Below are 16876 nucleotides of genomic sequence, written 5' to 3'. Positions count from 1 at the left end.
ATCACGGGGCACCTATATAAAATGGCTAATGATGAGATATTGCGAAGATATGTACTTGAATTTGAACGAAGTCAGATCCTCACGGAAGCACATAGGGGTGTTGTAGGAGGACACTATGCAAGACGCGTGACTACACAAAAGATTCTTCACGAAGGGTTATGGTGGCCAACACTTCACCAGGATTCAAAAACATACTCTAAGGCTTGTGATGTATGTTAAAGGACCGGAAAACCCTCACGAAGGGATGAGATGCCGTTGAATCCGCAAATGACACTACAACCATTCGAGAAATGGGAAATTGAGTTTATGGGACCAATCAAAAGTCAGGGAAAGACAGACGTGTACTACATCATCACCGCAACAGAGTACCTGAAATGATGGGTGGAGGCACAGCCGGTCAAAGATTGCACGGCCGCTACAGTTGCGAAGTTTTTGTTTGAAAATGTGTTGACCCGATTTGGCTATCCGAAAATCTTAATGAGTGATCGCAGAACACATTTCCTGAACGAAACCATCGGCACACTCAAAGAAGAATTCCAGGTGTATCATCAAAAAAGTACACCATACCACCTACAAGCCAATGGGATTGTAGAAGCTTTCAGCAAAATACTAGAGATTGTGTTGACCAAGTGTGCAACATGCAGCGAAACGATTGGGACCTGCACGTACCTGCCATGTTATGGGTTTACAGGACAACGTGCAAGAAATTGACAGGACAGACACCATTCCGGTTAGTTTATGGCGTAGAAGTTGTCATGCCGATGGAATATATCATACCTATTCTGCGAATAGGAGCGCTCACAAGGATGATGAACCGTGAAGCTCTGGAGGAAAGGCTCGCGCAATTGGAAGAACTTGAGGAAGAAAGGTTTTTGGTTGGGTTTCATCAAATAGTACAAAAGAAGCGTGAAAAAGCCTGGCATGACCGCCATATTAAGTTGCACAGCTTCAAGGTAAATGGCTTTGTGCTGTTGTATGACAGTAAGTTTGAAAAATTTCCAGGAAAATTCAGAATGCATTGGCTAGGACCATATGTGGTTAAGGAGGTTATAGACGGAGGCTCGGTCCAGTTGGTCAAACTAAATGGAGAACCCTTCCCAGGCAAAGTAAATGGCAGTCGCTTGAAGCCTTACACAGGGGGGGGTCGACTATCTGACTAGCCAGCCAAAGCATAGTCTTCGTGCTTCGAGGAGCCAGACAAAGGCGCAGGACTATAAACATACGCAGCAGATGCTGGTATAGATTTAAGGAAACAATTCAACCATGAATGTCTCATAACAGAGGATGCAATAGATTCAACAAGCAGTGACGTAGTGCGTTGCCGACATTAACATAGTTTGAGACCAGTTGGAGGACTCCGCGCCAAGATCGCCATGCCGATAGAGTGACTCGAGGGCGAGTCACGATGTTTGTGTTGGGGGCCTGTTGGGCATGGAATCCCATCACTACATGTTTTGGAGCTCAAAGCCCAAGTTCTGAGTTGATATTATTGTAAGCTCCGCAATTCGCGGGAGCGAAATATATGTTAGAGTCATAGGGCTGTCGGACCTAAATTTGAATGTAATGTCGGCCTACCCATGGTCTGCGGACCATGGGCTTGTATAAATAGAGCGAAGCTCTGAGTTGTAAAGGGATCATAGAATATAATGGATAGAATGATATAACGAAGCATAAAAGAAGAGTCTAAGTGTGTCTTGGGTGGTAGTAGTAGGAAGAGGCTCTGCAGCTGAGTGCGCAGGGCGAAATAGAGTCTGTAAACCAAGGAAGAAAATAATAAAGAGAAGTTTTATCTAAACTTCATGTATCTGTTCTTGAGTTATTACATGTTTGATATCAATTGCTAATGTATTGTTTATTTACTGTGCACACTTGTATGAATGATTTATATTGCTAAGTATACTTTACACAGGCAAGTAAGCTAAGTTAATCAACTAATATCGGGTTACTAGTAAAGTCTTGGGTAATAACATTGTTCGGCCCCCGAGTAGGGCTGTGTGAAGGTAGCATCATAGGCTGCGAGGTACGGGTAAGTGTGCGTAGCGACGTGCGCAACCGCAGACCACTTGAAACCATCAGACATCTCTAGGGTGCGGGAACCTGGTTCTAGCACCCTCCCATACTACTTCGGGTGAGATCTCAGTCCACGCTCCATAGACTGTTGCCGAAAGGGCCAGTAGTATCGGGATTTGTTTGGCTAAATCACCTCCAAACCTGGGTCAGGCCCCAGCAAGCCAACAAAGGTATATAAACCCTAAGATAAATATTATAAACGCTAAAATAAACATGGTTGAGCATGATTTACCTTGGTTGATTCTCATATTGAGATAATCTTTGTCACAATGGGATGTTGGACCATGGTTGATTTTTTTATTGAGACAATCTTTATCACAATTTGACAATGGGTTGGACCATGGTTGACCATGATTATAAACCCAAGGGATTTATATAAAAACCTAGGATTAATATTATAAACCTTATGAATAATATTATACCCTAGGAATATTAAGCTTTAGATTAATAAACCCAAGGCATTAATACTAAATATCCAATGGATTACAAACCCAAAGGAATAATATTAAACCCAAGTGATTAATATTATAAACCTAAGGTATATAAACCCTAAGATAAATATTATAAACCCTAAAGTAAATATGGTTGACCATGGTTGATTTTAATATTGAGACAATCTTTGTGACAATGTGACGTTCAACCATGGTTGACGATGGCTGACCGTGGTTGATTTTCATATTGAGAGAATCTTTGGCACAACGTGAAGTTGAACCATGGTTGACCATGATTATAAACCCAAGCGATTTACATTAAACCCAAGGAATAATAACATAAACCTAATCAATAATATTATACCCTAGGAATATGAACCCTTAGATTAATAAACCTAAGAGATTCATATTATAAACCCAAGGGATTAATACTCAAAACCAAAGGGATTATTAACCCAAGGGATTACAAACCCAATGAAATAATATGAAAACCAAGGAATTAATATTATAAACCCAAATAAATATTATGAAACCTAAAATAAGCATGGTTTACCATGGTTGATTTTCATATTGAGACAATCTTTGTCATAATACGACTTTGGACCATGGTTGATTTTCGTATTGAGATCATCTTTGCCACAGTGTGACATTAGACCATGGTTAACCATGATTGAAAATGGTTGACAATGATTGACAATGGTTGACTTTCATATTGAGACAATCTTTGTCACAATGTGACGTTGGAACATGGTTGAGCATGTTTGACAATGATTATAGACCCAAAAAATTTATATGAAACCCTAGGATTAATATTATAAACCCTATGAATAATATTATACCCTAAGAAAATGAACCCTTAGATTAATAAATCGAAGAGATTAATATTATAAACCTAATCTTTACATGCCTTGTTAATTTCTATATATTTCTAGTAATAGACTTCTTTGTGATTTTTATCCATCAATCTACAATTAATCACATTAGTGTTCGTTCATTTTAATATTCACAGAAAATACAATACCACTTTTTATCTTGCCACGTCTTTATTCACTCCCTTTCCCAACTTAATAGAACCAGCGCCATTAAAGCTAGTGGCGTGTCCTTTTCTCTATGGCTTAAAATCTTGAATCGACTTGCCATGTCAATTTTATTTGTGTTAAAATGCAAGTTAGTATTTACATTCATATATATATATTATTTAATAAAAAAATCATACTGTACGATACCCTTTTAAATGTGCTTGGTGTGGTTTAAGTTGTGTTTAAAATTTACAATATTTTTTATTATAAAACACTTGTAAGTAAATCCAGTTATTAATACAAAATAATTATAAGAGAAAAGGAAGTGTTCTATGTGTAAAGATGAAGCAAGTGCTTTCTGTGACGTATGATGCCACATCACAGGTATATCTTATCCCATATACAACCGGTTCTCAAATGCCATGATTTTAAAGAGACCTGCACTGCTAAAAGGAGTGCACTGTGCAGGTATAGTGGAGGATGAAAATGGGCCAGAAAGGCAACCTCCAAAATCCATAATTTTATTGAAAACGAAAAGCTCCCCATTACAGATAAACACTTATTAAAGGCATACTATTATTCCTCACACCATTATTGTTCCATCGATGAACTGTGCCATCTTGAGAAGATGGGCAAATGTCGACAACAAAATCCACATTGCACTGAACAGTCAACTGATCACCTGATGTTGAATGCAGATTCCACGTGTCACAGTGAACAGACAACTCCCCTTTGGAATGGAAAAGTGAGCCAATAATAATAACATTTTCATGGTACCTAAAGCTTATGGAAACAACCATGTTGTCCCCGTTAAGGTTGCATGCCTTACTATAGCAATTCTCATCATCCGGGTGGGGTCTACGGTGATAAGCTATATTAAGATTCAGATGCTCGGTAAGATTCATATTCGGACCCATCGCAAGCAGAGAAGCCCATAGTCACGCCATAAATGGAGCCTTATTCCATCCCAGCAATGCCACCAGAGCTCCTCTTTCTGGTAACTGTTTCCTAGCCTGGTTAGGTGTCGCTTGGGAGCACCTTATTGATTGGCAGGGTGCTGAAGGAAGTATGTACGGAGACAGCTAACTAAACTCTCCCCGTCATAAGAGTACGGGCCAAGCTTTCCCTTAAATGAGAATAATAGGGCAATCGAGCTGTCCGATTTCTTCTTTTTATTCCCGATCCATGCTGTTTTATCACTGTGAACCAATCTGATCAGTGATGCTTACTCTGCTTACCTATGGGCTTAGGAAGGCAAAGCCGTACATACAAGGAAGACCGCATCTTGACTCTCTCTCTTCAACCATCATCATGGATAGATTATAGATGAGAGTGAGAGTGAGATTCACTATAGATGAGAGTGAGAGCGAGAGTAAAAATTAGACGACCATAACTACATGGATGGCTCAGGTAAATTGAAACCCTATGGAGTCTTTCAGGGACCTAATTATGGCTCAGGTAAATTGAAACCCTATGGAGTCTTTCAGGGACGTAACTATTCAAGCCTATAAGAAGGGTGTTCAATCAAAACACTGACAAGGGTGTTCAATCAAAACACTGACAAGATGTTCAAAGTAAGGAATACTAGATACTCTGGACGAATGCACATTGAGATAAGGATAGGTGGCACCATTCTGGATGCTGGAGTTTTACCTCTCCTAGGATAGTTTCCTCTTGGCTGTGACATTTGAAGGTTGGACCGCTGGTGTTCTACCTCTCGCAGGATAGTTTCTTCTCTGTTGAGATTTTTGATGTTAGACATGCATTTATGTTTTAGCTAAATATGGTGCAATGCTGGACTGATAAATTTGGTATTGTAAGACATGGAAGAATACTTGATACATGTAATATTTTTCTGATGTTATTATACCATCATATGATGTTTTAATTAGGTACAGATAGAACTCTCTGTTTTTTTTGGCAGCGCGGATCATATGTTGTTGGTTCCTATGTATATAACCTGGATATATGTATTATTATTTTTTTTTCTGATATATATAGAAAGAGCATTTTTTTCTCACTGAAAAAAAAAAGAAACAAATGATAATAACAATTAACATTCCAAAAATCTCAGCACCAAGTAACGTCCAGAGGACACGACGATAATCTTTGCCAATTTTTGACAAATTACAAAGATTTGAATAAAATAGGCACATATTATAATACTCATTTATTCATTGCAGAGGACTGTGATTGGAGGGAGCCATTTCACATGCAATAAATTTTCCGCCAGTGGAAGCGCCGTTATTGAAAATGCAGAGACGAGAGTCATAGCCTTTTGCCAGGGTGGGAGAAGCTCTAGCTGTTATGCACGGTTTTCATCCTTCGATTGAATGATCAACCTGTAATTTCATTTCATCCTCATTGTAATGATAGTTTTTGATGATGCCGAAGAGAGTCCAATAAACCCATATTATTCAACAACTAAAAAATCAATAAACCAACAATATGTAATGAGAAATAATTAAGAGATATGTTTAGCTTTTACAGAAATTTGCTCAATGAACCGTAACTACCCTGCCAAAAAACTTTTACACATGAAAATTTGTTATGCGATAAACAATTGAACAATAAGATTCATTTTGGAAGACGGTGATCAAAAGATAACTATAATAGCCCAAACATATCACCAAAAAATCATAATTTTCTTCGTTTGTGTGAAAGGAAATCTTATGAATGTCTATTGCATTTATCCAAATTTGATGATAATTATAATACAAATCAAGTTTAGTAAAATATTGTTTTCTATGAAGTTTATCCAAAAAGTGTTTAATGATGAGAATCGAAAATTTATCTCTAGATTTTAATAGAAGAAATAAGCGACACATACAACCGTTGATGTCGCAAGGGTATTCGGACAAACAAAGGAACTCCTCCGGAAACCACGTACCTGAAGCCATCTGCGACCTTAATAATTACTTCTTGAATTATTTGAAGCGCCAAGGACTTCTGTAAGTAACAATTTCAATTCAGCAAGGAGTAACAACATAAACGCATGGTAGGAACCTGAAGCCATCTGCGACTTTAATAATTAATTCTTAAATTATTTGAAGCGCCAAGGACTTCTGTAAGTAACAATTTCAATTCAGCGAGGAGTAACAACATAAACGCATGGTAGCATGTTCTAGGTTATCTTGAGAGGCTCTTTCCTTAATCTTCTCTAAAACTTTTTTTTGTTTTCTTACAAACCTTATCTTGGATTTGTTTTTCTGTTAATGATAGTTAATTACTACAGCACGAAGCGTTACCTAAATATAGAGAGTCAGTGACTTGATTCAAGTTGAGTCAAGTTGAGTCAAGTTGAGTTAAGTCTTATTTTAGGTAAAGTCAAATTTAGTGTGTGATTGCATGTCAAGTTATTTTAGGTGAGTCACTAGTCAGAAAAAGTTTAAATATCCCTCATCGGGTTTATTGTAATCATCAAGTTCTGAGTGATCAATAGAAGAGCCACAACTCGTGTTATTTTGTGAGTGAATTATTTGTGTTATTTTGTGTTTTTCCTCTTATACTTTTTCAACAAATTGATATCAGAACTGAGAAAAGATCACAAAATTTGTGGTGCCTACAGAGCTAGTAAAAATAAGGTCAAGTGAAGAAGGCCGACAATTTTTTTTTAACTTTGCAAAATTATCGCACTGTTAGAAAATTAAAAATTCGTAAGCTGAGTGCGAAATTCACACTTTGTTAGTGGAAAAAATGCGACAGTTTGGTCAAAAAATTGCCATTGGAAAAAGTTGGAGTGTTGGCACAAATTGACTGTGTTGGGGGTGCGCAAACCCCGTGACGCATTAAAAGGCTAAAAGTCATCGTTCCAAAGTTTTTTTTCAAATCATATTAAAGGTTACGTGGGTATTTACTAAACAGTTTTTTTGAAGTGACCATTTATTTAAAGGATCAAACTTTGGGTTCTTTGGATTATAAAGATTTAAAAAAAAGGGGTTATAAAAAGGTCTGTTTTATAAGGTTTTTTTGCACTATATTATTTTTTTTTGGAGCACTGCATGATAGGGTCTTTGAGTTTTAATAAAAGGGATTCGTAAAGTTATAAAAGGAGTGTTTTTATTTTAAAGTGTTTTTTTAAGAAAAGAGTTTCTAATGGTTTTTTATAAAGGGGTTTTATTATAAAAGAGTATTTTTTTTAAAAGGAGTGTTTTTATTTTAAAGTGTTTTTTTAAGAAAAGAGTTTCTAATGGTTTTTTATAAAGGGGTTTTATTATAAAAGAGTATTTTTTTAAAAGATGGTTTTATCTAGTTTCCAATTACAATTTTCTCTATTTACAAGGAAGGATTATGATGTGTGGGTCATTCAGATAGAGACCATGTTAAAGTATCATGATGTGTGGGATTATGTCCAGTTTGGGTTTCTGGGACCTAAAAATGAAACAAAAGAACGATCCCTCACTAATGCAGAGAGGGAACAATGGAAGAAAGACAAAAAAAAATGCACAAGCATTGCAGCTTATCCAATGAGTGGACCGAGCAGTGTTCCAAAAAGATTATGATCAAGTCTTTAGTAAAGACAACATGGGAGACCTTGGCGACAAGTTATAAAGGATGGCCAAAGTCAATATTGTTAAGTTGCAGAATACTAGAAAATATTTTGAAAGTATGAAAATGAAGGAGAGAGAGGACATCGAGTCATTCATGAATCGGGCCTTGGCTGTCGTAAATAAGTGAAAATTTATGGTGATGATGTTAAATATCATACAGTGGTTGAGAATGTCCTCAGATCTTTGTTTACCAAATTTGACGTTGTGGTAGAAACCATAAAAGAAGCCAAGGATTTGGAAACACTCACAGTTGGTGAGTTGATGGGATCACTTCTATCCCATGAGGTAAGGTTAGATAGAAATAAGGATTCCACTTTAGAAACCGGTTTCAAAATCTAGGTTTCTATCTCAAGGGGCATAGGTCAAGGCAGAGGACAAGGTGGAAGAAATGGTGGTCAGAATGATGGTCAATAAGAACAAAAACATGAGAGTGGAAGCAACAACAAAAGCTTCAACAATAATCAAATCCAAGGTGAGGTGTTATTATTCCAATAAATTTGGTCACTATGGTCATTATTACAATAAGAAGATAACTGATCAAGGAAAGCATAAAGAATAATGACTCCATGTTCCTAGATTTCCATACCATGCAAAAACCTTATGATAATATGTGGCTATTAGATAGTGGTTGCAGCAACCACATGTGAGGAAAAAAGAATTTGGTTGAAAATTTAGATCAATCTGTGAAGAAAGAGGTAAAGTTGGGGACTGAAAAGTTTGTGGATGTAGATGGAAAAGGAGTGGTCAACATTATAACCAAGCAGGGGGAGCCAAAGACAATTTCAGAGGTATATTATGTCTGTGTTCTCAAACATAATTTGATAAGTCTTCGTAAATTAATGAAGAAGGGATACATAGCTACTTTTCAAGGACAAGAGTGTGTCATATATGACAAGCCCCCAAGAAAGCAGCTGATAGCAAAGGTGCAGGTAATGAGGAACAAACGCTTTCATCTAATTATGAATTACAATGATTAGGTGAGTTATTTTACAGTTTCATGTTTTAATGATTTCTGGTTATGGCACTTTCAGTTTGGACACTTTCATTTCTATGGTTTAAGATTGTTGCAGTAGAAACAAAGGGTTAGAGGATTACCTCCCATCAAAGAAACTTCTAGGACTTGTGATTATTGCATCTTGGGAAAGCAACACTATGAAATGTTTCCAAGGGGCGTTGCATACATAGCAAAGAAATCACTTGAGCTGGTGCATACAGACTTGTGTGGACCTATGAGGACACAGTCGATTGGTCAAAGTTGTTACTTTCTCATTTTCATTGACGATTTTAGCATAAAGACTTGGGTTTACTTCGTGAAGTAGAAGTATGAAACTTTTTCAAAGTTTAAAGAATTCAAAGCATTAGTAGAGAACCAAAGTGATTGGAAGATCAAGGTATTGAGGTCAGATCGTGGTGGAGAATATGATTCGAATGCATTCCATTATTACTGTAAACAACATGGAATCAAAATATAATTTACAACTAGATACACACTGCAACAGAATGGTGTAGCAGAGAGAAATAACATGAGAATTATGAACATGGAAAGGAACATGTTGAAAGGAAGAAACTCATCTAATGAGTATTGGGAAAAAGTAGTTGCATGTGTTGTTTATGTGATAAAAAAAATCCCCTGCAAAGAGTGTGATGAACAAAGTACTAGAAGAAGCATGATTAGGTATGTCTTGTAGTATATATCATCTTAGAGTGTTTGGATGTGTAGCTTATGCACATGTGCCTAAATAACTAAGAGGCAAGTTGGATGATAAAAGTGAAAAAATCATATTCACTGGTTATAGTGAGCAATAAAAAGCTTACAAATTGTATAACCTTCTCACCAAGAAGACCATAATCAACAGAGATGTTATGTTCATAGGAAAAGAGTCATGGAATGGGAGTATAGAAAAAACAATTGATGCACAAGTACCAATGATGGAAGAAGAGGGAGCAACAAGAATCACAAGAGAAGACATAGAGTCAAACCACTAAGGACTCCAAGATTTTCTAAGCAGCATGGATCTTCAAGCATATCAATTGATTGGAATTCTCCTAATAGTCAATTAGGTGATGAATCAAGCAATGGTAAGAGAAAAATGAGAATTCTAAAAGATATTTATGATTATTTAGATGTTAATAGCTCAAACTTTGCATTGTTGTCATTCCACCCTTCTTCGTTTGAAGAATCAATTAGAGATGAAAATTCGGTGCAAGCCATGGATGAAGAAATTGAAGCTATTGAAAAAAATGATATTTGACTGATTTTCCAAAAGATAAAAATATCGTTGGTGTAAAATGGGTGTACAAGATAAAGTTGAATGAGGAAGGTGAAATTGACAGATTTGAAGCAAGTCTTGTAGCAAAAGGATTCCCGCAACAACCGAGAATATATTTTGGAGAAACATTTGCTTCGGTAGACATAATGGATACTGTAAGAGTCATTATAGCCACAACAACTCAGAGAAAATGGAAAGTATATTAGATGGATGTGAAATCAATCTTTTTCAATGGAATTCTAGAAGAAGAAAATTATGTGCAACAACCTCGAGGTTATGATGTTGAAGATAAAGAAGATAAAGTTTACAAGTTGAAGAAAGCGCTCTATGGACTCGAGCAAGCACTTAGAGCTTGGTATAGAAAAATTGATGGCTACATGATCAAGAATGGAATTCGAAAAAAACAACATTGATCATATCTTATGCTAAAAGGTAAATGAGCATGGACATATTTTGATTGTTTATTTATATGTGGATGACATGATTTATACAGATGATCTTGAGTTAGATGAATTTAAAGCAGCCATGATCAAAGAATTTGTGATGACAAATCTTAGTCTCATGAAATTTTTATTTGGCATAAAAGTTGAGCAATCTGAAAAAGGATTTTTTATTTGTCAAAATATATATGCCAAAGATTTGCTAAAAAGATTCCAGATGGAAAATTGTAAACCTACACCTACACCAGTTGCAACAGGTACCAATTTAATTAAGGATGATGAAGGATCAGATGCCAATCCATCTCTATTTAAAGTATTGGTTGGTAGCCTCATGTATCTCATTGCTATAAGACCAGATATTATGCAAGGTGTGAGTTTGATTTCTAGATTTATGGAGACTCCAAAAGGCACACATTAGAGAGAAAGAAAAATGATTTTGAGATACATAGCAAGAACTACAGATTGTGGGATAATGTATGCAAGCAAAGAGAAGATGGATTTGATTGGATATACATATAGTGGTTTTGTAGGTAGTTTGGATGATAGGAGAGCACTTATGGTTATGTGTTCCATCTTGGTTCAGGGGTGATTTCATGGGCATCTAAGAAGCAACATATTGTGACACTTTCATCAGCAGAAGTAGAATATGTAGCAGCAACATCAACAAAATTCCAAGCAGTATGGTTAAGAAGAATATTGGATGGACTCAAGTAGAAACAATAAGGATCAACAACAATCTATTGTGACAACACCTCAATGATTGCACTATCCAAGAATAGTGTGTTTCATCAAAAGAGAAAGAATATTTATACTGTGTATCACTTCATTAGAGAACTTGTGAGCAATGGAGAAGTCCACCTAAAGCCTTGTAAATCGAGTGATCAATTCGCTGAAATATTTACTAAGCCATTAGCAAAAGATGTATTTGAGTTTCACAAACAAAACTTGGGTATTGTAATCCTAGTGGAGATATAGACCAACAAGCATGTTTGAGTTGTCATGAGTCATGCCTTAGTTTAGCGGTCGTAATTAAGGGGGACTATTAAAGATAGTTAATTACTCCCGCATGAAGAGTTGGCTAAATTTAGAGAGTTAGTTAACTGAGTCAAGTTGAGTAAAGTAAAGTTAAGTCTTACATTGGGTAAATTTTAATTTAGTGTGTCATTGCATGTCAAGTTATTTTAGGCGCGTTTCTAGTTGGAAAAAGTTTAAATGCCCCTTACCAGGTTCATTGTAATCATTAAGTTGTGCGTGATCAATAGAAAAGCCACAACTCCTATTATTTTATGAGTGAATTATTTGTGTTATTTTTTGCCTTTCCTCCTCTACCTTTCCAATATTTTTGCATTGTAGTATCCCTTCACACCTTTGCTATTTTCATGAACATAATAGGTGAGGAATGGATGGTCATAAATTTAGCCAATTTCATAAACTCTATCTAAATATTTGTAGATGGTTAATGCCATTGCCATGTGAAATGTTTATCTTTATTTTTCCTTCAAATTTTATAATAAACCACAGTTAGCCAAAGAAATCTCCCTCGCATGGAAGTGAATTACCTTAATTTCCCTTAGCCCATGCTGAAAGGCGTAAAATATTTATCCAATCTTCTCATCTGCTCAAATCGGTACACCAAAGAAGCTGGATAGATCAACTCAACTCTCTGGAATGAACATTCTATTGAAGAGATCGAGTTTCGGTCAGCTCTTCATCTCTTCATTTGTAACAGCCCTAGTGAAAATTTCATGGAAAAATATATAAATACCACGGATGATGAGACACATATTCCAAGATGAATGGTGGGAAAAACATCCTAATGAGTGTTAATTTGGTTGTTTATGGTTAAGGAAACTGGCAAAGGCAATGGCTAAGGCATTAAAGAGGCAAAAAGGTATTTTGGCACATTTATTTATGAAAATAATGGAAATTAGGAGAAAAAGGAGGTGAAAGGTCACAAGTTGCATGTGAGGAGGAAAATTAAGGAAAATAATGGAAAATGAAGAAAATAGAGGCCTCATTCATAAAAAGGCTTCTAAGGATCAGTTGGCAGGATTGGGTCAGTTTAGTTTTGGAGCTCTCTCATTATTCTTTCTCTCTCTCTCATACTCTTGGTTACTTAGAGTTTTCTTGGATCACTCTTGGAAGGTGTGGCATACTTGGATTCTTGGAGCAATAAGGCAAAGGAAGAGAAGGAAAGTGCAAGAGAGCATCGACATCAACAATTACATCAGATTTGCTTGCAAGTATCGAGTTGCATGTATTATTTATTCACTAATTTTGACATGCATGGCACATGCATGTGGTTTCTTGGTTGTGATCTATCATTGGCATGGAGGATTTCCTGGACCAATAGTGGATTGCCTAGCCTTGCCATTTCCTGGATAGCCATGGTGATTGTGGGTTTACTTTCATTGCTTTGTTTTGGTTTGTTCTCATTTTTCCATAGCTTGGGTTGAGTTACTAGTCTTGGAAGCCTTGGTTGAACAAATGCTCTGGAAGCCCTGTAACAGCTTGGGTTGAGTTACTAGTCTTGGAAGCCCTGGTTGGAAAAACGCTCTGGAAGCCCTTGGTGGGTTGAGTTACTAGTCCTGGAAGCCTTGGTTGGACAAATGCTTTGGAAGCCCTGTATAAGTTGTGGGTTGAGTTATTACTTTTAGAAGCCTTGGCTGGAAAAATGCTCTGGAAGACTTCGAAGGCTTGGATGGAGACCAATATGATGATGGTTTTTGGTGATGTTTGACCGTGAAGTGGAATCACTATTTGATGGGTTGAGGTCGGTGGCCTTTGGAAGCCTTGGATGAGTTTTGATTGATGTGTTCTATGAGATCCCAAATTCATGCTTGGAATATGGCACCGGGGCGAATGGTTGAAGAGAGACTTGGCTCAGCCAATCTATGGTTGGGTGGAATGTGGTAGTCCCATCTCCGGTTGGTTCATTGCATTTATTAATGAAAAAAATTCATTCCCTTGATTTTCATGTGCAAATGTACTGATTTATATATGGATTTTGATGGCTGATATATTTATTTTATTTCTGTTCCTATTATGTTTTTTTTATATGAGCATTTACCCTAGAGGTTGTTACAGAGTGGTATCAGAGCATGGTTCAAACACTTGGACTGGATGGGATCTATCATAGGTAAAATGAAGAACAAAGGTTAAATTTTAGACCTTTCTGTCATATCTGTGATAACTTTTCTTCTATGGAATATTAGAAGTCAAAAATTTGTCCATACTAAAAGTAAATCCCCCTGATAATGTGGTAAAAATTTCAGATATTGATTCACAATAATTTAGTAATTATGATATAAGGAAGATGACCTTCTGAATGCTCCTAAAGTCCGGCCTCAAACAGGTCATGCTGACATTTTTGTTATAACTTTTATTATGGGCACTCTCAGGAGCTGAAATTGTTTCCACAATGAGCAGAAATCTTGCTAATATTGTGATAAAAATTTCAGACATTTATTCGCAATATTTTAGGAGATATGAGCAGAGGGATTCGAGCCTTCTGAATGCTCCTAAAGTCAGGTCTCAAACATGTCACACTGACATTTTTGTTATAAATTTTATTCTGGGCACTCTCAGGAGCATAATTTTTTTCCACAATGAGAGGAACTCCCACTGATATTGTGATAAAAATTTCAGACATTTATTCGCTATATTTTATGAAATATGACCAGTGTAAATCGAGCTTTCTAGATACTCCTAGAATTGTGCAACAAATAGGATTGTGTTGGTATTTTGTTATAACTTTTCATCTATGAAATCTCAGAAGTTGAAACTTGAACCATAGTCAGGAATAATTCCACTGATCATATTATTCAGTTTCCATAACTTGTACTACTACAGTTTAGGGTATATGCATTGAATCGTTCGCTATATTAGTTTGCATGCAAAGTGTTTGATGAAATGCTTAAATGGTTCAATGATTAATTGCATACAAACTGTTTGATAAAATGCCCCAATGAGTATGTTGTTTGTGGTTGGGGATAGTATTGATGTGTAATAGTATTCTTGTAGTTGATATATGCTTACTTGTATGCAAATAGTTTTCTATATTTGTTTGCATGTAAATTGTTTGAATAAATGCTTACATGCAAATGTAATAATATAGTATTCGTTTGAAGAAAATGTAAAAGTATGCTAATTGTTTGAAGAAAATGTTATTTTTTCTTGGATGGGATAGTATTGTAGTATGATAATATGGATGTCGCTGATATATGCCTATTTGGATGCAAAGAATTTGAAGAGTTGCATGTAGGAAATTTGAAAGGTTTCATGCAAGGAATTTGAAAAGTTGCATGTAAGGAAATGGAAAAGTGGCATGTTTTTAGTTATGATGTTACAAGTGGAATAAGTGTAATGTTTTTGACTTAATATCGTACAAATGTATGAGAAATAAAAATCAATTTCTTTTCAAGTATGGTTAAATTTAATAGAGATTTGGAAATCCCATTTCCATAATTGGGCATTGGAGATTGGACCATTATAGTAGCTTCCTCCTTATACCTTAGTGTGGACCATCGATAGTAAGGGGGTGTGCTTATAGGTTGTTAGTGTTGGTGAATATTGATTTCAAATTAATAGACACGATGTATTGATTTTTGGAACATTCGACTGACCGTGTATGAATTATATGTCACTTACATGTTGATTTCATGATACCTACTTACATCCTTGTATGTTAGGTTACATTTTTGAATATTTTGATTACATGTATCAGTATTGTAGGTTCATTACAAGAATTGATCGCTTATGTTCGACTACATGCATTTATGCGTAGGTGTAGTTGATTTGGCATTGCTTATGCATATTGTTGGTTGCATGTGGCAATGTGTACAATGGAGTAATGGTTGTTGTAATGCATGAGGTCATGGTTTGTGTAGTTGATATGGTCATGCATTGATGACTAGACTTTATCTAGAATGATGTGTGTATGGTTTTGTACTCATTTGTTATATGTCTATATACAGTTGTTATGCATGTATGGTCTTGGTTACAATTTGAATATTAGGTCAAGGATGCCTTGTGAAGTCATTGTATGAAATTTAGGTCATCATGATGCTATTGATTGTTGTGATGTTAATGTGTTGGATGAGATAGAGCAGGAGATGCAGATCATCATAATGAGGTTGCAACATTGGACTTTGGGGTAAGACAAGATTGTCATACAGGTATTGTATGTTTTTCATGCAGGTATGTAGGTTAAAGGATTGTTATATGCATTAGGGTTATATACATTAGGCTTATGTACATGTCTTTGATGTTACGGTTACATTCATGATATATGTTAGACGGTTAGTGTAGTTATATGCACATGTGTCAGATAGTCAAGAATTATAATAACTTGTAGTTGTATGCATTGCTATTGTTGTTTTATATTAGATAACCTGATGATTATGTTGTATGTTGCGAATGAGTATGATATACAACTTATTGTTGTTATATGCTATTAACTTGATGATTAGGGTCATTTCATTGAGATATTGATGTCGTAATTTGGATTGGTCATATGTGTGATGGTTATGTTCATTGCATTGAAGATCTTGATGTTATATGTATTGTGTTAACCTCGTTTGACCTATGCAGATGGTTATGGTTGTGATACTCAGGTATGAGTTGACATATTTGTGATATCGTGCCATACTAATCTAGACTGATCATACATATGTGATTATTATGCATGAACGACATATGATTATGAACTTGTATTATGAACATGTTAGTTAGTTACTGTTATGGATATCATGATTTATGTTGACATGTTGTAAAGTTATATCTCGCTAACTAGATTGATTATGCAGACAAGATAGCCTCCCCTGAGATACACTAAGGTGTGAGTTTGCTTATATATTATACTTGGTGTTTCATAGTTGATTATATTGTTTATTTGGTATTTTATTGTTTAGTGCCTATTATGTCATCTAATTGATTTATATAACATGGTATGTTTGCAAGTGGTTGAATGATTAATGAATTTCTTAATATGAGTATGCGTTCAAATGATTTTTTTTAAGATTATTGTACTAAAATATATGTGTTGAGAGAGTTGATATGTACTTGTTTAGTAGGTGATAGTTGTAGAATTATGTC

The sequence above is a fragment of the Pinus tabuliformis genome, chromosome Q (genome assembly GCF_031772625.1).
Source record: "Pinus tabuliformis cultivar Carrire ecotype Pingquan chromosome Q, CPIR1, whole genome shotgun sequence".
NCBI lineage: Eukaryota > Viridiplantae > Streptophyta > Pinopsida > Pinales > Pinaceae > Pinus > Pinus tabuliformis.
This window is presented reverse-complemented; position numbering follows the sequence as displayed.